The 25,609-nt window shown below is 46.9% G+C and overlaps 1 protein-coding gene and 10 non-coding genes across 11 annotated transcripts in view; 10 read left to right on the forward strand and 1 right to left on the reverse strand.

Moving 5' to 3' along the window:
- The window catches only part of LOC142575171 (lysyl oxidase homolog 3-like), a 208,047-nt gene that overhangs the window by 119,775 nt on the left and 62,663 nt on the right, over positions 1-25,609 (reverse strand). The window lies entirely within an intron of this gene.
- Positions 1,695-1,768, forward strand: TRNAN-GUU (transfer RNA asparagine (anticodon GUU)). Its single transcript has one exon. It is a non-coding gene; the product is annotated as a tRNA-Asn (tRNA).
- TRNAN-GUU (transfer RNA asparagine (anticodon GUU)) lies at positions 10,320-10,393 on the forward strand. Its single transcript has one exon. It is a non-coding gene; the product is annotated as a tRNA-Asn (tRNA).
- Positions 10,470-10,543, forward strand: TRNAN-GUU (transfer RNA asparagine (anticodon GUU)). Its single transcript has one exon. It is a non-coding gene; the product is annotated as a tRNA-Asn (tRNA).
- TRNAN-GUU (transfer RNA asparagine (anticodon GUU)) lies at positions 10,617-10,690 on the forward strand. The gene has a single exon. It is a non-coding gene; the product is annotated as a tRNA-Asn (tRNA).
- TRNAN-GUU (transfer RNA asparagine (anticodon GUU)) lies at positions 11,869-11,942 on the forward strand. Its single transcript has one exon. It is a non-coding gene; the product is annotated as a tRNA-Asn (tRNA).
- TRNAN-GUU (transfer RNA asparagine (anticodon GUU)) lies at positions 12,012-12,085 on the forward strand. The gene has a single exon. It is a non-coding gene; the product is annotated as a tRNA-Asn (tRNA).
- Positions 12,164-12,237, forward strand: TRNAN-GUU (transfer RNA asparagine (anticodon GUU)). Its single transcript has one exon. It is a non-coding gene; the product is annotated as a tRNA-Asn (tRNA).
- On the forward strand, positions 17,432-17,505 carry TRNAN-GUU (transfer RNA asparagine (anticodon GUU)). Its single transcript has one exon. It is a non-coding gene; the product is annotated as a tRNA-Asn (tRNA).
- On the forward strand, positions 17,585-17,658 carry TRNAN-GUU (transfer RNA asparagine (anticodon GUU)). Its single transcript has one exon. It is a non-coding gene; the product is annotated as a tRNA-Asn (tRNA).
- On the forward strand, positions 17,737-17,810 carry TRNAN-GUU (transfer RNA asparagine (anticodon GUU)). Its single transcript has one exon. It is a non-coding gene; the product is annotated as a tRNA-Asn (tRNA).

The following is a 25,609-nucleotide window of genomic DNA, read 5'->3' on the forward strand; positions in this document are numbered from 1 at the left end:
AATCTTGTTTGCCGTTTTAGACTATGCCAATCTCGGATCTGTAATCTGTGAGGGGGTCGCCCTGGCGTACCGTAACTGCACGACCAGATTAATCGTGAATAAGAGTTTGGGGGCTCCCATTAGGCTGCAACGTTCTGTGCGTCAGGGCTGCCCCCTCAGCCCTCTGCTGTTTTGTATCTACATTGAAACCCTGTGTATGAGATTGATTGAGAACAATAGAATTACGGGATTTAAGCTTCAAGCAGTTGAAATGAAGCTGCTGGCTTATGCAGATGATGTCGCTGTTTTTGCGGAGGATCAGGGGAGCATAATTGAGGCTGTCAAATGTGTCCGTAAATTTAGCCATGTCACTGGTAGTGGAGTTAACTGGTCGAAGTGCCTCGGGCTCTGGCATGGATCATGGCCAACGGAGCCAGATCATTTTGCCAACTTTGCCCCAGGCAAGTACTTGGGCGTCCCGCTCGATGCCTATCGTGATAGCGAGCAGTACTGGAAAGGGCAGGTCAAAGACACACGGGAGAGAGCTGAGAAGTGGAAAGGCACTAACCTTTCTATTTTTGCCAGAGCCACCGTTTGTAACCTTTTCTTTATCAGCAAGCTTCGGTACGTAATGCAGGTATTGCACTGTTCACGGTCCAACGTTCAGAAGCTACACAGGATTTTTGCGGTCTTTGTCTGGGCGTCGGGATGGGAGCGCTGTAGCCGGACCAACTTGTTCCGGAGGGTGAAAGACGGGGGGCTGGGATTGGGCCACCTCTTTGTGCGGCAGCTGGTAAACCGGTTCTTGTTCTTTAGGGACTCAACCGACCCTTTCTTGCGCACGGTATGTCAAATAAGGCTGAGTAGACAAATACCAGAGTATGTGGTTTCAACCGCAGAGTTTTCGGGAGGGATTCGAGGTTTTTACAAAGAAGTTGTATCGAGTGTTCGATTTCTTTCAGTGCGCTTCTCGAATGATTTCCTTTCCGTTGTGAACAAAAAGAAACTGTATTGTGCTTTGTGCGACGTCCTTTTGCCAGTGCCACTGTACAGGTCCTTGTACGGTGGAGGCCCAAGCAGCGATGTTTTAAAAAGAGTAAAGAAAATGCAGGTCCCGCCAGGAACAAAGACCTTCTTCTTTAAATTACACACGGGAACATTACCAGTTAAGAAGTTTTTGGAGGCAAAGGGAGTGTATTTACCGTGGGGAACACACTGTTTAATTTGCAAGCAGCCAGAGACAATAGATCATGTTTTTTTAAACTGTTGGGGAGGCGTGTTCTTCTGGGATGTATTGCAGAGAACACTAAAGAAAGAATTTCCACTAGACGCGTATGGCATTCGTTAATTAAGCATAGATAACGAGGACGGGGTGCCTTTTGACCTAATTATGCTCTTGGGCCTCCACTGTATTTGGCGCGCGAGAATGGCGGGATACCATGTTGATAAATATGCGCGGCCTGCACGAATGTATTTCAGGGAACAGATGCACTGGTTTGTCGCTCTCCATAAGGCGACAGAGGAACCACCTGAGTGGCTCCCAAAAGTAGAGCCGTTGGTTAATTTGCGCGAATTTTGATTAGACTCAGCCAGTACGATACTGGTTGAATACGTGCCCAACAGCAAATGTATGTTGTATTTTGTTTTCTGTTTCGGTGATTGTTTCCTCTTGTAAATAGTTGTGTACTGAAAATCGGGCAATAGAGAAAAAAAAAGCCTCCGTGGCGCAATCGGCTAGCGCGTTCGGCTGTTAACCGAAAGGTTGGAGGTTCAAGCCCTCCCGGGGGCGGTTGTTCTGCCTCATCTGCCCACAGGTGCTTCTGTTTTAAACACCGTTTTTTTGCATGCCGATGTGAAAGCCAGGCCATATCGAGTGGAGCATGTCCGAGATAGCCTTGCACGTCTTTCGTTGCTGCCGGAAGTGGTTGCCCTCGGGGCATACCAAATGAATCACCTGTGGGCAGTGACGTTTAAGGACGAGGAAGGCAAGAGGAAGATATTAGAAGCTGAAGCGTTCAACGTTAAAGACCACCGCTGCATGGTCATCGACCCGCGCGATCGAGGTGTCCGACTGAAGCTATACTGGCTGCTTCATGGCGTACCGGACGAAGACGTGCGAGTGGCTTTGGCGCCGTTTGGAAAAGTGACGGAAATTAGCAGAGACAAGTGGAAGGTCAAGGGCTGCATTGACAAAGGATCAACCACCCGCTCGGTGACGCTGAAATTAAATGTAGGCCTCACTGTGGACGACCTACCACACCAACTGCGTGTTGCTGAGGATATGGCGCTCGTCTTCGTTCCTGGCAGAGCGCCTCTCTGCCTCCGATGCCGTGGCATCGGACACATCCGGCGAGAGTGCCGCGTTCCACGATGTGGGGTCTGTCGTCGCTTCGGCCACGATGATTCCCAATGTGTGCGCTCTTATGCCAGCGTTACAGGACCACTCCAAAGGGATGTAGTATCCGAGCACATGATGGACGCCGCAGATGCCGAAGAAGCTAGCAGGGAGGACAACGACGTGGCAAAGACTCCTGCAAAGCCCCTTGAACCCTCCCCAGGAGCTGTCCAGGAAGCGAACCTGGGGGGTGAGCCCTTGGCTGCAGCCCGGGAAACGAAGCCAGAGACTGCAACATGCGACGCAGGCGTGAAGGCAGCAAGCGCGTCATCGTCACTGCCGCAAGAAGTCGGCCAGGAAGCAACGGACGTCGAGATGCTTATGACCGGAAGCATCGCTGCAAAGTGTGCTCACGAAGACACTGGCAATACAGGAATAACTACTGCGTCAGGCACCGGCGAACCTCCAACGAAGGCATCGACTACGCGGAGGTCTATGCTTAAACCGAAGCCGAACGTGCCGCCTGGCAGTAGGGTGGCCCCTAAAACGCCTCCGCCCTAGCGGAGGACCCGTTCCAGTAGCCTTCAAGGATGACCACAAGAACCCCACAGCAGCGATGTGAGTAGGACGCTTGGCCAAGCAACCCCGTGAGATGGCGTCTAACTTTAAATCTAGCCTACGCGTTGCGACATTGAATGTGCGAGGAATGTGTTCGCGCAGGCGGCAGTGCCAGATTAGTCGCATGCTTTTAGAGAATGACGTTGACCTTCTGGCTGTACAAGAAACAAAAATTGAGAGTGAGGAGCAAACAGAACAGATGGTTCAAGTTTTTCGATCTAGATACAGTGTATGTGTGTGCCATGCTGTTGGACGGTCAGGAGGCTGCGTCATTTTTATTCGCAATAGCATATCGGTTGTAGAAAAAGTGTCCACCTGCGAAAGTGGGAGACTTGTCGCATGTGATTTTATTTTTGCTGGTCTACTGTGGCGCGCTGTGTGCATCTACGCACCGAACAAAATTCATGAACGCGAAATTTTTTTAGGTATGCTGAAGGATTTTTGAATACAGAACGACATGTTGTGTTTCTTGGGGATTTCAACTGCGTCTGTACAGCTGACGATAAAATGACGAGCCTCAAAGTACAGGATAGAAGCGCTGAGCTGTTGAACGCGATAGTAATTGAGAGAGAGCTTGAGGACATTGGTTATGCAATGACGCGAGATGGCCAAGCACGGTATACGCACTTTCAAGGTGATTCCCATGCGAGGCTTGATAGAATATACGTACCGGCGAAGTTTGTACCACTGTGTTCCTCTTATGAAACACAATATCTCAGTTTTAGCGATCATAGTTTGGTCTCGATTACGATTGGCGAAAAACGAAAGAGTGTCAAGTTTAATTGGTTCCTGTGGAAGTTCAATGAAAAACTGCTGCAAGATGAATTGTTTGTCACGAGAGCCAAGGAGTATCTTTCAAATGCCCTGCATACGGAAACCAACTGTTTCATATCAGTGTGGGAGCAGTTTAAATGCGATATTAAAATTGCTGCCATCGATAGAGCATGCGTATTGCGTCACAAGGAAAGGCAACTAGAGAAACAGTTACACAGTGAACTGGTGAACATGTTAGGGGTAGAACATGAAGTGCCTGGAGCGTTTAAAAATGAAATACGAGAGGTGAAAGCGAAACTCGAGTTGATCGACGAAGATAAGTACCGCGGCGCAATGATAAGGGCGCGCACTGAAAAGTTGTGGCTGGGCGAAACGCCCACTAAGCGTGTGCTAAGTGAAGAAAAGAAGCATGCTGCAAATACGGAGATAAATGAAATTCGATATTAGAACAAAATTACACGAGAAAGCGAAGAGATAAAATGTGCATTTGTTGAATTTTATACCGAACTTCTCGGAGGAAGAATTTATGACCCCGAGTACTTCAAAGCCCACTTTCTAACTCTTATGCCAAGATTAGAGGACACGGTTAGAGAATCACTGGAATCTGAAATTAGCGTGGCCGAAATTGAAGCCGCAATCGATGACTTGGGTAATGGCAAATCACCTGGGCCAGATGGACTGGGTGCAGCCGTATACAATTTTTTTTAAGGCAGAAATGGCAGTGGCTTTACACCGAGTGATCGCTGAATGCTATGAAAAAAAGCAAGCGCCTCTCTCGTTCAGGACAGCGCACGTAGTAATGATCCCCAAAACTGACGATCCTGCAAAATTACTTTCAGTTGAGTCCTACCGTCCCATTAGTTTGACCAATACAGATTATAAAATATACATGAAAGTGTTAGCTAGAAGGCTCCAAAACGTTATTCAGTCCCTCGTTGGCCCGCATCAAACCTGTGGCATTAAAGGTAGAACAATTTTTACGAACATACACATAGCAAGAAGTATTCTGGAATGTTGTGACGCAATGCATGACCGCGTAGCTATGATTCAGCTAGATTTACATAAAGCGTTCGACAAAGTTGTACATGAAGTTCTGTTTTTATTGCTGGAGCACGTAAATGTTGGATCTGTAATTACTGTATCATGATTGCACAGCCAAATTAGTGATCAACAAAGAATTAAGTATGTCAATTCCTGTGCGGTCGAGTGTGAAACAAGGATGTGCGTTGTCCCCTCTACTTTTTGCGATATACTTGGAGCCGTTTTGTTTACGTTTGTTTGCAACACCATGTATTCGAGGCTTCACTTTTTCAGCAGTGAAGTTAAGGTCTTAGCGTACGCGGACGACATAGCCGTGTTTTGCACTGATGCTAGAAGCGTGCAGGAAGTTGTCAGTGTTGCTAAGGCGTTCTGCACAGCAACTGGTAGCGTGATCAGTTGGCCGAAATGCCTTGGATTTTGGCATGGCAACTGGCAGAGCACACCCGAGGTGTACTGTAATATGAATTGGACCGTCTCCCCCGGAAAGTACCTCGGTGTCCCGCTAAATAACTAACTCAATGCTGATGAATATTGGTCTGCGGAAAATAAACGCGTCAAAAATGCTACCGATAAATGGGGTGGCCATAACTTTTCAATGTTCGCAAGAGCTTCCGTTTGTAATATGTTTTTAATTGCAAAAGTGTTCTACGTGTTGCAAGTGATGGCCATGGCAAGAACTTCGGTTCAAAAAATCCACCGAGTGTTTGCGACCTTATTTGGGGATCGCAATGGGAGCGCACAAGCCGGTGCAATTTGTTTCACAAGGTGAAAAATGGTGGCTAGGGCTCTCACACCTGTTTTTCAAGCAGCTGGTAAGCAGATTCTTCTTTGTGCGGGACCAAACTGATGTGTTTTTGAGAACTGTGATCCAAGCAGGATTGCATGATTATCTATCTGACTTTGTCGTGTCAACTGTTTCTTTCGGAGCTGGACCGCTCAGTCCTTATTTGCGTGAAGTGGTTGCTTCTGTACGCCTGCTCAAGGCAAGGTTCTCATATGAATACTTGTGTGATGTCACGAAAAAGCGTTTGTATTCTGATATTCTCGATGTATTTTTACCGTTACCGGTTTACCGAGCTGCCTACAGGCTAGGTCCTGAGCGCGATGTGCTAAAGCGCGTTAAAAAAATGCCAGTGAGACCCTCTGCTAAAACGTTCTTTTTTCAATTACATACCGACACTCTCCCTGTAAAGCCATGGTTACAAAGCAAAGGTCTTTTTGTACCTTGGTCGGTAAACTGCTTAATCTGTAATAAGCCAGAATCAATTGAGCATATTTTTATTGACTGCCATGACGCCGTATTTTTGTGGGACGTCCTACAAAGAACACTTAAAAAAGAATTGCCAATAAGCCCTTTTGGAATCCGGTTTCTTCCACGTGCAGAAACAGGGGAAGCGCCGAGTGATATGCTAATGCTGCTTTGCATGCACAGCGTATGGAAGACGAGAATGGACATCAGGCATTGTCATATACAGGCTCACTCAGCAAGACACTATTTTGTTGAGAGCATTATATACACACGCGACTTGTTCAGAGCACTATGTGAACCCCCGGAATGGCTTCCTGTACTAGACCAATTGGCTTCTGTGAAGCCCTTTTAAGCACCTTACAATGGCCGAGCTGTGGCTGGTGTTTTTAGAATATGTACATGTCGTGTATTTGATCTTTTTGTTTGCGTTTGTGAAAAGGCAATAAAGAAAAAAAAAGCCTCCGTGGCGAAATCGGCTAGCGCGTTCGGCTGTTAACCGAAAGGTTGGTTCAAGCCCTCCCGGGGGCGGTGGTCTCTTCTTTTTTTTTTTCAGATGCGTTGCGCGAAAGTCACGAGCACATGAGGTAAACTGCAGCACATGGCTAGCCTTTCAAGCCGAGGCCCAACGTCCAGGTCGAGAAGAGACCCGAGACGGGGCCGCCCCCGTAGCGGCTTCGTTTCGGGTAGTGCAACCTAGATATGGCCACTACGTGTGATACCGCCAGCTTGACTGGCGGAGCCATGTACTACAGAATGGAGGACACCACTTTATGCATAGTGCATGGGTCGCTCAAGGTAAGCGCTATGCGACCCGATTGTTCTTGCTCATAATGGAGGCCGCAATTAACACCGCGATTCGTATTGCCAAGCTAAATGTCCGAGGACTAAGCACGAGGCGGCGGCAATATCAATTGAGTCGTATCTTTCTGGAAAACGATCTCGACATAATCGCAGTTCAGGAAACCAAGATAGCGAGTCAAGAGCAAACGGATCGCATGGTGCAACAATTCGTTCCCCGTTACAATGTATGCGTCTGTCATGCGGCCGGCACATCGGGGGGCTGCGCTATTTTTTTGCGCAATAGCCTAAATATAAGTGTAGAAGCAGTCACAGTGTGTGAAACGGGACGCCTGGTTGTTGTCGATTTTACCTTGAATGAAGTTCTCTGGCGAGTTATCTGTATTTACGCGCCTAATAGAGAGGGCGAGAGACAGTCTTTTTTTTGAACGAGTTGAGGATTATTTAAAGACCGACAAGCTTTTGGTTTTACTTGGCGATTTCAACTGCGTTTGTTTTCCGGAGGATCGCGTAAAAAAACTGCCGCTGAATGATCGTAGTGCACTGCTATTGAACAATCTTGTCAGTGAATACAACCTGGAAGACGTCGGCTATGTGTTGTACGATCACAGTGTTCCGCGTTTTACTCATTTTCAAGGACTTAGCCATGCTCGGCTAGATAGAGCTTATGTGTCATTGGAACTGGTGCCGTTATGCAAAACGTACGAGAACAAGCAAGTCTCTTTTAGTGACCACAGTTTGGTTGCCTTCACAATAGGAACAAAAGAACGAAAAACAAACTTCTCGTGGGATTTGTGGAAATTTAACGATAAGCTACTCAACGATGACTGTTTCGTAAATGACAATAAAGAAAAACTTGGACGATTGATTGTAGCTGAAGAGGAATATGTAGTCACCATGTGGGAAGATTTTAAAAATGAATTGAAGATGTGTGCTATAGAAAGGGCAACTAAACTGAAACAAGAAGAAAAACGGAAAGAAAAAGCCCTGAGGAGTAAACTCGACTTTCTACTTAATCTAGAAAGCACAGAACCTGGCCAAGTCATGAAGGAAATCAAGAAAGTTAAAAGCCAGTTAGAAATCATCGACACAGAGAAGTACCGTGGTGCCATGATAAGATCCCGTGCAGAAAGATTGTGGCAAAGGGAAACACCGAATAAACGTGCGCTAAGTGACGAGAAAGCTTACGCTCGCCGCAGTGATATAAAACAGATAAGCTACAATGAGGAAGTAACGAGTGACCGCAGGACCATTGAACGCGCCTTTGTTGAACACTATGGAGACTTGTTTGGCGAAAGAAAAACTGATCTGGGTGGCTTCATAAGCCACTTCCTACACTTTATGCCACGATTGGAAGAAAACGTTAAACAAGGCCTCGAAGCGACAATAACTGTGCGTGAAGTTGAAGCTGCTATAGAAGAACTAGGCTCAGAAAAGGCACTTGGGCCGGACGGATTAAGCGCTGCTTTCTACAAAACATTTAAAGCAGAAATAGCACTAATTATGAAGAAATTTTTAGTGCAGTCCTACAAAAACAACCGAATACCCGCGTCATTCCGAACAGCTCAGATGGTCCTGATACCAAAATCTGACGATCCTGTAAAGCGCTTGTCTGTTGCATCGTACCGCCCAATTAGCCTTGCGAACACTGACTATAAAATTTTTATGAAAATACTGGCGAAAAGGTTACAGAGCGTAATAAAACTTTTAGTTGGCACCCACCAAACGTGTGGGATTAAAGGGCGCACAATAACTACCAATGTACACGTCGCCAGGAGCATTCTAGAATGCGTCGATGCTTTCGAGGGTAAAGTTGCAATGTTGCAGCTAGACCTGGAGAAGGCATTTGACCGTGTGGCTCATGATATTCTCTTCGAGATTTTAGAATACACGAACATAGGATCAGTGATTATAGATGGCTTAAAAATGGTGTACACAGACTGCAGCACACGGCTGATTATTAACAAGAGTCTCACGAGAAGTGTCAATGTCTGCTCATCTCTGAAACAGGGGTGCCCAATTTCGTCATTGCTTTTCGCAATATACCTGGAGCCTTTTTGCTTAGCCATTAAAGAGAACGAGAAAATAAGAGGTTTCAAATTACAGCAAAGTGAGGTGAAAGTGCTTTCCTACGCAGACGATCTAGCAGTGTTTTGCGATGACTATGACAGTGTCAGCGAAGTGGTAACTCTGGCCAAAACTTATTGTGAAAAAACAGGTAGTGCCATAAACTGGGATAAGTGCATCGGGTTTTGGCATGGCGCGTGGCAAAGCAAACCACGCAGTTTCGCAAACATACAGTGGGTGACCATGCCTGTGAAATATCTTGGCGTGCCGCTTGAACATTACAAAGACAGTAAGCAGTTCTGGGAACAGGAAACACAGACGGCGAAGGAAAAAGCGCTGACATGGCAAGGGCGCAATCTCTCAATGTTCGCGCGCTCCACTGTGTGCAACATTTTTCTGGTTGCAAAAATATGGTACATACTACAAGCGCTATTCATGTCGCGAGTGAATGTACAGAAACTGCATCGAGTGTTCGCTGTGTTCATTTGGAACTCAACTTGGGAACGCTGCAGCCGCTCTAATCTGTTCAGATCAGTTCGCAGCGGTGGTCTTGGACTGTCACACCTATTTGTGCGCCAGATTGTATCGCGGTTTATGTTCTTGCGGAACCACAGTGATCCATTTTTGCGCACCATGACACAAGTGCGATTAGGTAATCTGTTACCTGACTTCATTGTTTCGTGTTCCAATGTTGAATCCCCTCCAGTGAAAGGTTTCCTTCAGGAAGTAGTGTTATCTTTCCGTATGCTTAGTGTTCGATTCTCGCTAGAATACTTAAGTTCCGTCAAAAGAAAGAAATTGTACCATGATATGATAGACTCATTAATGCCAGTTCCAATGTATAGGTTAGCATACTATGGAGGTTCAGGCGATGATGTCCTCAAAAGGGTCAAAAGAATGCCTGTGAAACCATCGGTAAAATCATTCTTCTTCAAACTCCACACAAATACCTTGCCTGTAAAGACTTGGCTGGCCGACAAGGGAATATATGTGCCGTGGACCACCGATTGTATATTGTGTAAAAAACCAGAGACTGTCGATCACGTCTTCATTGACTGTTGGGATCCCTTTTTTCATTGGGACATCTTACAACGAACATTAAAGAAAGCATTACCAATAACCCCACGTGGTATCAGATACTTAGACACAGGCAATAACGATATTCCATATGACCTTATTATGCTGCTGAGCCTCCATAGTATATGGTCCACAAGAATGTCGGTATGTCATGCTGATGTGAATGCCCATTCTGTGCGAGAAAACTTTATTGAAAGTGTCGTCTACATGCGTGAAGTGTACAAAGCCCAGAAAGAACCGCCCGATTGGTTGCCGCTGTTCGATGAGTTGGCTAAATTCAAGCGATTTTAATTTTAGAGAGTCAGCATAAGCTAAGCTGATTCTCTTTTCACAATGTATTCGCATGGCATTTCTGTAACGAGGAAATAAAGAAAAAAAAAAGCCTCCGTGGCGCAATCGGCTAGCGCGTTCGGCTGTTAACCGAAAGGTTGGAGGTTCAAGCCCTCCCGGGGGCGGTGGTCTCTTCTTTTTTTTTTCATATGCGTTGCGCGAAAATCACGAGCACATGAGGTAAACTGCAGCACATGGCTAGCCTCCGTGGCGCAATCGGCTAGCGCGTTCGGCTGTTAACCGAAAGGTTGGAGGTTCAAGCCCTCCCGGGGGCGGTGGTCTTTTTTTTTTTTTAGATGCGTTGCGCGAAAATCACGAGCACATGAGGTAAACTGCCGCACATGGCTAGCCTCCGTGGCGCAATCGGCTAGCGCGTTCGGCTGTTAACCGAAAGGTTGGAGGTTCAAGCCCTCCCGGGGGCGGTGGCTTTATGTAAATCTAGCTGAATCATAGCTACGCGGTCATGCATTGCGTCACAACATTCCAGAATACTTCTTGCTATGTGTATGTTCGTAAAAATTGTTCTACCTTTAATGCCACAGGTATGATGCGGGCCAACGAGGGACTTAATAACATTTTGGAGCCTTCTAGCTAACACTTTCATGTATATTTTATAATCTGTATTGGTCAAACTAATGGGACGGTAGGACTCAACTGAAAGTAATTTTGCAGGATCGTCAGTTTTGGGGATCATTACTACGTGAGCTGTCCTGAACGAGAGAGGCGCTTGCTTTTTTTTCATAGCATTCAGCGATCACTCGGTGTAAAGCCGCTGCCATTTCTGCCTTAAAAAATTTGTATACGGCTGCAACCAGTCCATCTGGCCCAGGTGATTTGCCATTACCCAAGTCATCGATTGCCGCTTCAATTTCGGCCACGCTAATTTCAGATTCCAGTGATTCTCTAACCGTGTCCTCTAATCTTGGCATAAGAGTTAGAAAGTGGGCTTTGAAGTACTCGGGGTCATAAATTCTTCCTCCGAGAAGTTCGGTATAAAATTCAACAAATGCACATTTTATCTCTTCGCTTTCTCGTGTAAGTTTGTTGTAATATCGAATTTCATTTATCTCCTTATTTGCAGCATGCTTCTTTTCTTCACTTAGCACACGCTTAGTGGGCGTTTCGCCCAGCCACGACTTTTCAGTGCGCGCCCTTATCATTGCGCAGCGGTACTTATCTTCGTCGATCAACTCGAGTTTCGCTTTCACGTCTGGTATTTCTTTTTTAAACGCTCCAGAAACTTCATGTTCTACCCTTAACATGTACACCAGTTCACTGTGTAACTGTTTCTCTAGTTGCCTTTCCTTGTGACGCAATACGCATGCTCTATCGATGGCAGCAATTTTAATGTCGCATTTAAACCGCTCCCACACTGATATGAAACAGTTGGTTTCCGTATGCAGGGCATTTGAAAGATACTCCTTGGCTCTCGTGACAAACAATTCATCTTGCAGCAGTTTTTCATTGAACTTCCACAGGAACCAATTAAACTTGACACTCTTTCGTTTTTCGCCAATCGTATATGTTTTTAGGATATGTACATGTCGTGTATTTGATCTTTTTGTTTGCGTTTGTGAAAAGGCAATAAAGAAAAAAAAAAGCCTCCGTGGCGCAATCGGCTAGCGCGTTCGGCTGTTAACCGAAAGGTTGGAGGTTCAAGCCCTCCCGGGGGCGGTGGTCTCTTCTTTTTTTTTTTCAGATGTGTTGCGCGAAAGTCACGAGCACATGAGGTAAACATGGCTTGCCGCCGTGGCGGAATCGGCTAGCGCGTTCGGCTGTTAACCGGAAGGTTGGAGGTTCAAGCCCTCCTGGGGGCGGTGGTCTCTTCTTTTTTTTTTTTCAGATGCGTTGCGCGAAAATCACGAGCACATGAGGTAAACTGCCGCACATGGCTAGCCTCCGTGGCGCAATCGGCTAGCGTGTTCGGCTGTTAACCGAAAGGTTGGAGGTTCAAGCCCTTCCGGTGGCGGTGGTCTCTTCTCTTTTTTTCAGATGCGTTGCGCGAAAATCACGAACACATGAGGTAAACTGCCGCACATGGCTAGCCTCCGTGGCGCAATCATTCCACTTCCGCTCACCACAGCGGACGGTCACGGAATGTTGTGCTCCCTAGGGGCGGTTCATGCAGCCCAGCCGGGCCGCGGTATCAGGCTTACGGAAACGTCTTCACAGGATTACCAGCTTGTTTTGCCGCATCTGCCATCAGGTATGACCGTGTGTAATACCGTGTTTTTGAACGGTGATTTGAAGGCCAGGCCCTATCGAGCCGAACATTTTCGTGATGCGCTTGACCGTCATAAGCTGTTGCCGGAGGTGGTGGCCCTCGGGGCCTACCAGATGAACCATGTCTGGGCTATAACATTCAAGGACGAAGTCGGAAAAAAGAAGCTGCTGTCAGCGAAGGCCTTTAGCGTCAAAGAACACCGCTGCGTCGCCATTGACCCTTGCAACCAGGATATTAGAATGAAGCTGTTCTGGCTCCTTCACACGACTCCCGACGAGGACGTCAGAGCAGCCTTGGCGCCGTTCGGAACGGTGACCGAAATTTCCAGGGAGCGGTGGCGAGTACCATGGTGCGGCGACAAAGGTTCTCACACGCGTCTGGTATCGTTACGGCTGAAGGCTGGTATGACCATGGAAGACATCCCGCATCAGCTACGAGTATCAGAGGACCATGCGCTCGTGATCGTGCCAGGCAGAGCTCCGCTCTGCCTCCGATGCCGCGGCACCGGCCATATACGGCGCGAGTGCCGTGTGCCACGCTGTGGGCTCTGTCGTCGTTTCGGTCACGACGAGACCCAGTGCGTGAGAAGCTACGCTAACGTGACCGGGTCTGGCCGGAGCGACGCGTTAGACGAGCACTTGATGGATCAAGCGGACGCGGAAGAGACTGCTGGAGCGGGCGGAGACCCACGAGGCACGGAAGAGAAGCCAGTGGTCATGGCAAGCGTCAAGTGCCAACCCAGAAAGGGCAGTAGCGAGGCAGTGGCCAAGAACGAAGTGCAAGGTGAACAGTCTGCAGAAAATTCTACGGTGCGTGAAAGTGGGGGCGACGCGGAGGCTGCCGAGGGCGTTCTGCGACAGGGGAACTCTGGCGCTGCCTTCATCGAAGAATCCGGCGAGCAAATGGACCACGCCAGCGCCGTTTCAAAGAGACCTCGCGAAATACCCGATCAAGATGGCAGGCTTGAGCAAGACGACGGTATCAGCAGCGAAGGGCCACCCACGAAGGCTTCCTCTTTCCGGCGGTCTACACTCAAGCCCAAGCCGAACGTTCCGCTCGAGAGGAGGCCGACGCGAGAACATCCACCTGAGGGGCGTCAGACGCCGACCAATCCGCCAGGTGGTCGGCAGACGCCGACCGTCCCACCAGACGGGCGACAGACGCCGGCTGTCCCACCAGATAAGCGGACAACGCCGACAGTTCCCCCGCGGTAGCGGGGTGCTGTTTGGTAGAAGGCTCAGTAAGGACTAGGTGCTGTGGAACCTTTAAGTGAATGATAAGTAGCGCATTTGGTAACGTCATGCCTTCGCCGTATGAGACGAAGCTTATGATGGTGCAGGGTTCTGTTTTTGTAAGTTTGGCGGTCTTTGATTTCCGAAATGTATTGTAGTTTGCGCTTGCTCTTCTCTTTCAATGGCAAATAATCATGGAATAGCAATACGTATTGGCACGCTTATCGTACGAGGGTTAACGGCTAGACGGCGACAAGCACAATTAAGTCGCCTGATGCTGGAAAACGACATAGATATTCTTGCTATTCAAGAAACTAAAATTGAAAGCGAAGAGCAAACGGACAAAATGGTTCAGGTTTTTAAATCGCGTTACAACACTTGTGTTTGTCATGGAGTAGGTAAGGCCGGTGGCTGTCTTTTATTTTTGCGTAATTCAATAGGTATTGTTGAGCAGAGTGTAATGTCGGCCCAAGATGGGCGATTGGTCCTATGTGATTTCTCTTTCAATAATGTTGATTGGCGAATTGTCTGTGTGTACGCTCCAAACAAAATTAGTGATAGGAAAATTTTTTTTAACATTGTTGAGTCACACCTGACGTGTGAAAGAAATGTTGTTCTTCTTGGTGACTTCAATTGTGTTTGCATGTCCGAAGATAGGGTGCCCAGTAAAATAATACGGGATACAAGTGCGCATCAACTCTGCGCAATCGTGGCAGACTATGATTTAGTAGACGTTGGAAGCATATTAAGCGGTAACAGTGTTGTTTTTACTCATTTCCAAGGGCAGAGTCACGCTCGACTAGATCGTTTGTACGTATCAGCAAACCTTGCGCGAACGGTCACTAGCTACGCAGTAAAGCACGTGAGCTTCAGTGATCACAGCCTAGTAACGTGTACATTGGGCACGAAACATAGAGGGTCTCACTTTAACTGGGAACTGTGGAAAATGAACGAAACGATCTTAAGTGATGAATGGTTTGTCAAAACGGTAAAAGGAAAAATTGACGTAATGCAAATAGATGCTACAACAAATTGGGCTGAGCTGTGGGAGCAGTTTAAAATTGAAGTGAAAATGAGTGCGATCGAGAGGGCTTGTGTGATGCGTCATAAAGCTAAACAAAGAGAGAAAGAACTGCAAAGCATGCTCGCTTATTTTCCAAACGCGGAGTGCACAATACCGGGATTGTTGTCGAAACAGATTAGAAAAATTAAACGCGAACTTGAAAGGGTGGACGCTCAAATTTACCAAGGAGCCGCGATAAGAGCACGATCCGAGAGGCTGTGGCTGGGAGAGGCGCCAACTAAGCGCGCGCTCAGTGACGAAAAGCGTTACGCATCCTAAAACATAATTAAAGAAATTTGTTTTAACAACACAATGTCAAAAGACCCAGAAGTAATTGCAAAAGCTTTCGTTGAACACTACCGAGCGTTGCTAGGTAGGCAGGTGCCCGTAACAGAAGAGTTTGTAAACACCTTTCTAACACTTCTGCCAAAATTACCAGATGAAATAAAAGAGGGACTCGAGAGACCGATCTCTGCGAAAGAAATTACAGACACCATAGAAGACTTGGGTAAAGGAAAGGCGCCTGGACCAGACGGCCTAGGAGCAGCTTTCTATAAAACTTTCAAGGCAGAAATAAGCGAGATACTGCACAGTGTAATATCAGAAGCTCATGAAACTAAGCACTTGCCGCCATCATTCAGAAAAAGTCATGTTGTGCTTATACCGAAAACCACCGATACGGTAAAGCTGAAATCTGTCGCTGGATACAGGCCCATAAGTCTTACGAATTCGGATTATAAAATCTACATGAAGGTGCTCGGAAAAAGGATGCAGTCAGTTATTAAATCCATAGTAGGCCCACACCAAACATGTGGTATCAGGAATAGAACAATATTGTCGAATATTCACATCGCTAGGAGTATATTGGAATGCTGTGATGCGAACCTCGAATGTGTAGCAATGGTTCAGTTAGACCTAGAAAAAGCTTTTGACAGGGTTGCTCACAGCATACTTCTTGCCCTGCTAAAACACATTAATGTAGGCGAAGTGATTCAGGACGGAGTAGCGATGGCTTATGAGAACTGTTCCGCTCACCTTATAATCAATAAAAGACTCAGCGAAAATATACCAGTATTATCCAGTGTGCGCCAGGGGTGCCCTTTGTCGCCCTTACTTTTTGCGATTTTTCTTGAACCTTTCTGTTTGAAGGTACGAGAAAACGAAAACATTCGCGGCTACCGTCTTTTAACTCAGGAAGTAAAAATACTAGCTTACGCAGATGACATCGCACTTTTTTGCATTGACCAAGAGAGCATTCGGGAGGCAGTCAAGGATGCAAGAAAGTTTTGCAGTCTAACGGGGAGTGCCATAAGCTGGCCAAAAAGCTTAGGCTTCTGGCACGGTGAATGGGACAGCCGGCCTGCAGTGTTAGAAACAGTACCGTTCACAGATACGCCAACCAGTTATCTTGGTGTTCCTTTGGAATACTATCGCGATACCACGACGCAATGGACTGAACAAACTGAGCGGGCTAAAGCACAAACAACGAAGTGGGGAGGCAAGAATCTGTCAATATTCACGAGAGCCACTGTCTGCAATTTATTTCTTGTCGCTAAAGTGTTTTATATGTTGCAAGTTTTATGTATATCCCGAGTGTGTGTACAAAAGTTGCACAGGGTTTTTGCTATGTTCGTGTGGGGATCAGGATGGGAGCGCACGAGTCGTCTGAATCTGTTTCACGCTGTGCAGAAAGGAGGGCTGGGTTTGTCGCATTTATTTTTGAAACAAGTAGTGTCGCGTTTCATGTTCTTGCGCGACGAAAGCGATTGTTTTTTGCGGTGCGTTATCCAGACGCGATTAGGTGACGCACTGCCAGAATATGTTGTGACGTCGCATGGCATACGTCAAGTGGTTGTCCGAGGTTTTTTGTTTGAAGTGATAAGCTCTTTCCGTTTTCTAAAAGTACACTTTTCTTTGGAATACCTGAACACAGTCGCAAGAAAGCGATTATACCGAGATTTAGTTAATATCATGTGTCCAGAACCAATATACCGTGCAGTATATGCACTGGGCCGTGAGCAGAATGTCTTAAAAAGAGTTAAGAAAATGCCTGTAAGAGCAACAACAAAAACTTTTTTTTTCATGCTACACACTGGCACGCTTCCTGTCAAGCCATGGCTGCAGGAGAAGGGGATCTTTGTACCCTGGAGTGTGAATTGCCAGATATGTCAGAAACCGGAGACAATGGAGCATATTTTTCTGGAGTGCAGGGACTCAGTCTTCCTTTGGGACATTCTACAAAGGACACTAAAAAAAGAATTTCCTTTAACACCTTTTGGAATCCGTTTTTTACCGTTTGAAGAGACAGAAGGCGTGCCATGTGATATGGTGATGTTACTCTGCATGCACAGCGTGTGGAAAACACGAATGGCGGTGCGTAATGAGGATGTTCACGCAAAACCGGCCAAAGAATATTTTGCTGAAAATGTATTGTACATTCGCGAAGCGTTTAAAGCGCTCAGCGAACCACCTGAGTGGTTAACAGCATTTGAAACGCTTGCAAACATTCAGCCTTTTTAACCCAAAATTAAACGACAAGGTACACCCGCGCATTGAACTGTCTTTTTTGTTTTGTAATCGCAGCGGAGAATAGCTGTGAATCGTGTATTTGTTATAAAACATGCAATAAAAAAAAATAAGAAAAACATCCGTGGCGCAATCGGCTAGCGCGTTCGGCTGTTCACCGAAAGGTTGGAGGTTCAAGCCCTCCCGGGGGCGGTGGTCTCCTTTTTTTTTTTTTTTCAGATGCGTTGCGTTAACGTCACGAGCACATGAGGTAAAGTGCAGCACATCGATAGCCTCCGTGGCGCCATCGGCTAGCGCGTTCGGCTGTTAACCGAAAGGTTCGAGGTTCAAGCCCTCCCAGGGGCGGTGGTCTCTTATTTTTTTTTTTTCAGATGCGTTGCGCGTAAGTCACGAGCACATGAGGTAAAGTGTAACGCATGGCTAGCCTCCGTGGCGCATTCGGCTAGCGCGTTCGACTGTTAACCGAAAGGTTGGAGGTTCAAGCCCTCCCGGGGGCGGTGGTCTCTTGTGTTTTTTTTTTTTTTCAGATGCGTTGCGTGAAAGTCACGAGCACATGAGGTAAACTCCGTGGCGCAATGGGATTCCACTTCCGGACGTTCTAGCGAAAGGTTATGTCACCATGAACTCCGATGGAGTGGATACAGCGGCCCATATGGGTCGTGGAAACAGGTTTTTTGCGGAAGAAAACCAAGGATATGAAGTCGTTCTGCCACAGTTACCTAAAGGTGCGTGTATTACAAATTCTGTTTTTCTACACGGAGATATCAGGGCAAGACCTTATCGTGTGGAAGATGTCCGCGGCACGATGGTTCGTCTGGGAATGCTGCCCGAGGTGCTTGCTTTGGGGGCTTTCCAGATGGACCACGTATGGACGGTGCAGAAAGAAGGAATGAAGAAGATGCTCGCGGTTGGTGACTTCAATATAAACGAGAGGCGATGCCTCGTTATCGACCCAAATAAGCAAGACGTTCGGCTAAAGCTACCTTGGCTTTTGCATTATGTACCGGATGAAGATGTACGCACCGCGTTTGCGGCCTACGGGAAGGTGACACAAGTATCGAAGGAACGATGGCGCGTCCATGGTATCACGGACAAGGGAACTTCGACTCGTACCGTAGCAGTGCAACTGAAAACCGGAGTGACTATCGAGGACCTACCGCATCAGTTTCGAGTGGGTGGTATGACAACACTTCTGGTTGTGTGAGGTGGAGCGCCACTGTACTTACGGTGTCGCCGAACGGGGCATATTAGACGTAACTGTCGAATACCATGGTGCGGTCAGTGCAGGCGCTATGGTCATGAAGACAACGAATGCACTCGGACATATGCTAATGTAGCAGGTACTGTTACAGCCGACCGCGTCTCGGAGCACATCATAGACCAAGTTGACGCAGAGGAAGCAGCCAGCAGCAGAATGGGGGAGCCCGTGTACACGCCCCTTTCTAAATTGTCGACGGAGAAACAAAAGAATGTGGAACGCGCGGAAGAGGTCGGGCATTGTATCGAGCAAACCAAAGCGGTCAACGATGCTCCAGTGGACGAAAACAACAAAGACAAAGGAAAGAATAACACCGCGTCAAACAGCCAGCCAGAAGACATGGACGTCGTGAGTGCTGGCGTAAGTGGCGCAACTGCAAAGCGACCGATTGAAGAGGTCGCTCCTGACGGCGGCTGACTAGGCAAGGGGGCAGGAAGTGAGCCGGCAATGAAGGTGGCTACGGGCAGGCGAATCAGCACTAAGCCCACACCTAACATCGGGGTGGGCACCCAACCGCCGCGGAAGCCACCCTCGTAGCAATGAGGGTTATGCTTCAACCAAGGGCCTTAAAACTATAGACGGAAAAGGACACGGCTAGAATGGCTTCAGCATCATGTGACGTGTGTGGCGGGCGCACGCCGTGTGCGTGTATACCCGCAAGTCCTTCAAGGTTTTGCACCGGCGACGCCGGGCCTATGTGTGAGGTAGGAACCGTGCGATGCGTTCCTACTGGCACGCGGACTTCGCAATCTAGAACCGCGTTGCGGGTTGCCACCTTAAATGTTCGTGGACTACGATCTATACGAAGGCAACATCAGATCAGTCGTCTCTTCCGCAAGTATGACCTCGACTTGATAGCGGTTCAGGAGACGAAGGTTGAAAGTCAGGACGAAACGGAACGCATGGTCGAACCTTTTAGGTATTTGAACAAAGTTTGCGTATGTCACTCCCTCGGCACCTCTGGAGGCTGTGCCATTTTTTTGCGTAGTTCTTTAGGTCTTGTGGAAGAATATGTTTATTCTAGTGAAGACGGCAGAATGGTCGTTTGTGATTTTCTGTTCTTGCTTTAGAAATGGCGCGTCATTTGTGTATATGCACCAAATAGCGTTAAAAATCGTCTGAGGTTTTTTTGCAAGTGTTGAACCATATTTAAAATGTGAAAGAAAAGTGATACTGCTCAGTGATTTTAACTGTGTATTCCTGAAGGAAGATAGGAGCAAGGGATTGCCAGTTCGGGATCAAAGTGCTTTGTTTTTATCTACGATTATGCAGGAGTGTGGACTAGATGATGTTGGAAATGTACTGCAAAAAGGAAGTGGCACTGTCTATACACATTTTCAACGTGATTGCCACTCCCGTTTAGACAGAGCATACGTGGCAGATGTGCTTGTACCACTTTGCAACAGTTATGAGGTTAAACCGGTAGTGTTTACTGACCACAGTGTCGCAATGTTTTCAATAGGAGTGAAAAAAAGTAGGTCAAGTTTTTCGTGGAAGTTGTGGAAACTCAATAACAAATTACTTAACGATAAAGTCTTTGTAGACAATGTGAAAGCACTTATAGAAAAATTGCACTTGTTTGAGTCGGGGAGATTTGTTGATGCATGGGAACGGTTTAAGGAAGAAGTAAATATTAGCGCTGTCGAGAGATCTTCCATTTTACACCAGAATGAAAAAAGAAAAGGAAGGGAACTACAGTGTCAGCTGGAATTCTTGTTGACAGTCGAGAGCCCGCAGCCAGGCACTTTCAATGAACAAATAAGAAAAATAAAGAATCAGCTTGAAATAATGGATATAGAAAAATACAAAGGCGCAGTTATACGCGCACGCGCAGAGCACCTCTGGCTCGGTAAAACACCGACGAAACGATCCTTGAGCGAGGAGAAGCGGTATGCTTCACGTATTCACGTGGGATGCAGCGGTAAAAGCGAGGCATCCTTAGACGCTGAATTTTTGACACCAATGCCTACATCAGATAACGAAACCAAAGTACGCCTTGAAATACCAATTGGCTTAACCGAAATAGAAAGAACAATAGACGATCTAAGTGAAAGGAAAACGCCGGGTCCAGACGGACTTGGTGCTGCTTTTTACAACGCGTTTAAGCATGACCTCTCGAAGGCTCTTTCGCGGCTCTTCGCAGAGGCGTACGAAATAAAGGATGCACCCCAATCCTTTAGAAGGTCGCATATTGTACTGATACCCAAAAGCGATGATCCAGTGAAGTTTTTATCGGTAAGTGCTTACCGTCCTATAAGCCTCACCATTGTAGATTATAAGGTTTTCATGAAGGTGCTAGCCAAAAGACTGCAGACTGTAATACATCTAATAGCAGGACCTCACCAAACGTGCGGTATAAAAGGCAGAACAATAGCAACGAACATTCACAAAGCGAGGAGCATCCTCGAATGCTGTGATGCATGGGACAAGCAAGTCGCCATGTTACAATTAGACCTCGAAAAGGCTTTCGATCGTGTAGTGCATGACGTACTGTTTACAGTATTGTAACGTGTAAATGGCGGGAACGTTACCTTAGAAGGTGTGAAAATGTGGTATAAGAGTTGTGAGGCTAACATTGTCATTAACAAAGAAGTCACTGAAAGTATTCAAATTGCCAGGAGCGTTCGCCAGGGGTGTCCAATTTCTCCTTTATTGTTTGCTATTTACTTAGAGCCCTTTTGTTTGAGCATAATTCAAAATAACAAAGTACGTGGTTTTAAGCTTATGATGGCGGAGGTCAAATTATTGTCTTATGCTGATGACATTGCCGTTTTCTGTGAAAACAGAGAAAGTATTAGCGAAGCTGCGAGAGTAGCCGACAAGACAAGTACTGAAAGTGGTCCGGTAGTGCAATAAACTGGGATAAGTGTGTAGGTCTGTGGCATGGCACCTGGGAGGCAATGCCAGAGTTTTTCGAAAATGTAAAATGGAGGGACGTGCCCACAATGTATCTCGGGGAGCCACTAGGGGGATATAAAGATCCAGATGAATATTGGAAGGACGAAACAGAAATGTTCAGAGAGAAAGTAAATAAGTGGGGAGGGAAAAACCTCTCTATATTCGCCCGGTCAACAGTCTGCAATATCTTCTTAGCAGCGAAAGTTTGGTACCTGCTTCAGGTGCTGTGCATGAATAGGCTAAACATTCAGAAGATTCACAGAATCTATGCCACTTTTACTTGGGATCCCAATGGGAACGTACGAGTCGTACAAATCGTTTTCGATCAGTGAGAGCTGGTGGGCTAGGATTGGCCCATTTGTTTTTACGACAGATTATGTAGAGGTTTATTTTTCTACGAGATCAGAGTCATCCATTCTTGCGCACAATGTTACAAGTTAGATTATGCTGTTATTTACCTGAATTCATCGTATCGACTTCTTGCGCAGGGCGAAAGGGCATACGTGGTTATCTGCGCGAAGTAGTATCGGCTTTCGGTATATTAAACGTTCGTTTTTCTCTGCAGTACTTGTGCGAAGTTAAGAAAAAACGGTTGTATAAAGATCTTATCGACGTAATGATACCAGAACCCTTGTATCGCACTATGTATGCAATCGGACTGGTAGTCAAACTATGTATGCAATCAAAAGAATGGTAGTACCGCCATCAGTCAAGACCTTTTTTTTTTTGAACTACACACTGGTACGTTACCCGTGAAACCATAGTTAGAGGAAAAGGGCCTATTTGTTCCGTGGAGTACTAATTGCCTCCTGTGCAGCAAGCCGGAAAGTATTGATCACATCTTTTTGGACTGTTGGGATGCCGTATTTCACTGGGACATCCTTCAGCGAACTTTAAAGAAAGACCTCCCTATAACACCATACGGTATTCGTTTTCTGCCGGTTCAGTGTGAAAGTGATATACCGTATGATATGCTTATGTTGTTGAGTATGCACGCAATTGAGAAGACGCGTATGGCGGTGAGGCATGCGGATGTAAACGCACGCCCAGCCAGAGAATACTTTATAGAAAGTATAGCTCACACCAGGGATGTATATTGTGCAGGCGAAGATCAGCCGGAATGGCTACCCGTTCTGAATTACCTCATTTCATTACAATCATCGCACGCCAAACAAAGTGTGTTTGACGTTTTTAAACATTACTCAGGGTCATTTTTTTCTGTAAATGCGTTTGGTTCTTCCGTTGTTCTTTGCACGTGATGTGCCATTCAGCGAATAAAAAAAAAAACCTCCGTTGCACAATCGACTAGCGCGTTCGGCTGCTAACCGAAAGGTTGGAGGTTCAAGCCCTCCCGGGGGCGATGGTCTCTTTTTTTTTTTCAGATGGGTTGCGTGAAAGTCACGAGCACATGAGGTAAACTTCTGCACGAGGCTAGCCTCCGTGGCGCAAAAGGATTCTACTTCCGGCTACCGTACGGTGCGGACGCAGACTGTCTTGCTCCTCAGGGGCGATTTCAGCAGCCCAGCAGGGTCGCGGCATCAGGTTGAACGATACGACATCGCAGGAATACCAGATCATTTTACCGCAGTTGCCTTCAGGTACGACCGTTACGACTACTGTTTTTTTGCACGCTGATGTAAAGACAAGCCCATACCGTTTCGAACATTTCAGAGATGCTTTAGACCGTCTGCAGCTCATGCCGGAAGTTGTGGCCCTAGGGGTGTATCAAATGAATTACCTCTGGGCGATAACATTCAAAGACGGAAAAGCGAAGCAGAAGATTTTGACAGCCCCAGCCTTCAGTGTTAAGGAGCAGCGGTGTGTTGTCATAGACCCCTGCAACCAAGACATCAGGATGAAGCTGTATTGGCTTCTGCACAGCACACCGGACGAAGACGTGAGAACTGCCATGGCGCCTTACGGCACTATTAGCGATATATCGAGGGAGAAGTGGCGTGTGGCAGGCTGTAATGACAAGGGTTCTCACACGCGTCTGGGGTCGCTGCGCCTGAAGGCTGGCTACACTGTGGAAGACCTGCCACACCAGCTCCGCGTCGGCGAAGGCCATGCACTAGTGCACGTACCAGGGAGACCGCCGCTCTGCCTCCGGTGCCACGGCACGGGTCACATACGGCGCGAGTGCCGAGTTCCACGCTGCGGGCTCTGCCGTCGCTATGGCCACGATGAGACCCAGTGCGTACGTAGCTACGCCAACGTAACAGGGTCTGGTAGAAATGACACCGTGAACGAGCACCTCATGGACCAGGTCGATGCGGAGGAAACCACCAGCGGGGGTGGGGTTGCATCAAGCTCTGGCGGCAAGCCATTAACGCAACCCTCCTTTAAAAACGCTGAAGGAAAGGACGACAGTGAGGACAGCAAAGCCAACGAGCTACAAGAAACAGCAGAAGATTATAAACTCTCGGATAACACAAGCGTTCCAGTGACCGCCATGGAAACCCAGAAACCCATGAGCTCGAACTTAACAAGGAAGACGCCGACAAAGACGGAGGCAAAAGCGGCACTTCAGCTGTCTCAAAGAGGCCGCGTGAACGGAATGAAGACGTCGGCAAGCGAGGCGAAGACTGCACTGGTGAGCCAGTCCTGAAGGCACCAGTCATCAGAAGAAGTTCGCTTAAAGTAAAACCCAACGTGCCGCCAGACAAAAGGACCACACCGACAGTGACCCCGCGTTAGCAGGGTTGCTGACCGGAATAGCACTTGACACTTTGACTGGGGTCGGACGAGCAGCGCTGTGCGTCGGCAATGTGTGCCGCCAAGGAACACGCTTCGGCCTCGTTTCACACAGCGAGGCCACTTCTTGTAGAGAGGCGTGAGACTGTGAGTCTGAGTCCCGGAATCATGAACCTATCGCACTGCGGTCGGCTTGACCTCTCGCATTCAATGTCTTTTAAGTTACCGTCAGCGCTTCGGATAGGTACTCTGAATGTAAGAGGGTTACCGGCAAGAAAGCGACAAGTACAATTAAAGCGACGGTTAATTGAAAATGATATCGACATCTCAGCGTTACAAGAATCAAAAATTGAGAGCGAGGAGCAGGCTGACCGCATGGTTGATAATTATGAAGCAAATTTTAATGTCTGTGTATGCCATGCCATTGGAAAGTCGGGAGGATGTGTCATCTTTTTAAAACGATCTATTGGTGTTATTGAAGAAAGTGTCACAACTTCTCAACATGGCAGATTAGCACTTTGTGATTTTTCTTTTTATGAAAAAAAATGACGAATATTATTTGTGTATACGCACCTAATACATGTTCTGACAGAAAATGTTCTTTTGATTACGTAGCTAATTTTTTAATGTGTGACAGAATTGTCGCGTTACTTGGTGACTTTAATTGCGTTTGCATGCCTCAAGACACGGTTAGTAATAATCCAGTTCGTGACAGAAGTGCGCTACAGCTTCGAGCTTTAACAGAGGACTGTGACTTTGTGGACGTTGGAGATGTTCTTCGCGGAAATCATGCGCAGTTTACACACTTTCAGCTTCAAAGCCACGCAAGGTTAGATCGCGTGTATATTTCCCAAAGTATCCTGGCTTTTTGTAGCAACTACATAGTGAAACACGTTAGCTTTAGTGACCATAGTCTTGTAATATTCCAAGTAGGTAATAAAAGAAAAACAAGTGCGTTTAATTGGGACCTTTGGAAGTTAAATGAAAACCTTTTGAAAGACGAAGCGTTTGTTAAATTGGTGAGCCAAAAATGCAAAGAAGCTCTGATTAATGATACCACAAGCTTTACCGCGGTTTGGGAGAATTCTAAAACCGAAGTAAAAATGTGCGCAATTGAGAGGTCAAGCATCCTACGATATAAAGAAAAACAAGAAGAAAACGAGCTACAAGCCACACTGGACTATCTTTTAAATGCCGACAGCACGATACCCGGATTGTTCAGAAAAGAAATTAAAGAAGTAAAAAGACAGATGGAATCCATTGCTGAGGAAAATTAAGATATAAAGGCGCCGTGTTAAGGGCACGTGCGGAACGGTTTTTGGTGGGAGAAACGCTCACCAAACGCGCGCTACCTGAAGAAAAGAGGTATGCTACCAAAAAGGAGATAAAAGAAATACGCTATCGTGGCACGGTTTCCTCAGACCAGAAGATTATCGAACTGGCTTT

This window comes from Dermacentor variabilis, chromosome 1 (assembly GCF_050947875.1).
Source record: "Dermacentor variabilis isolate Ectoservices chromosome 1, ASM5094787v1, whole genome shotgun sequence".
NCBI lineage: Eukaryota > Metazoa > Arthropoda > Arachnida > Ixodida > Ixodidae > Dermacentor > Dermacentor variabilis.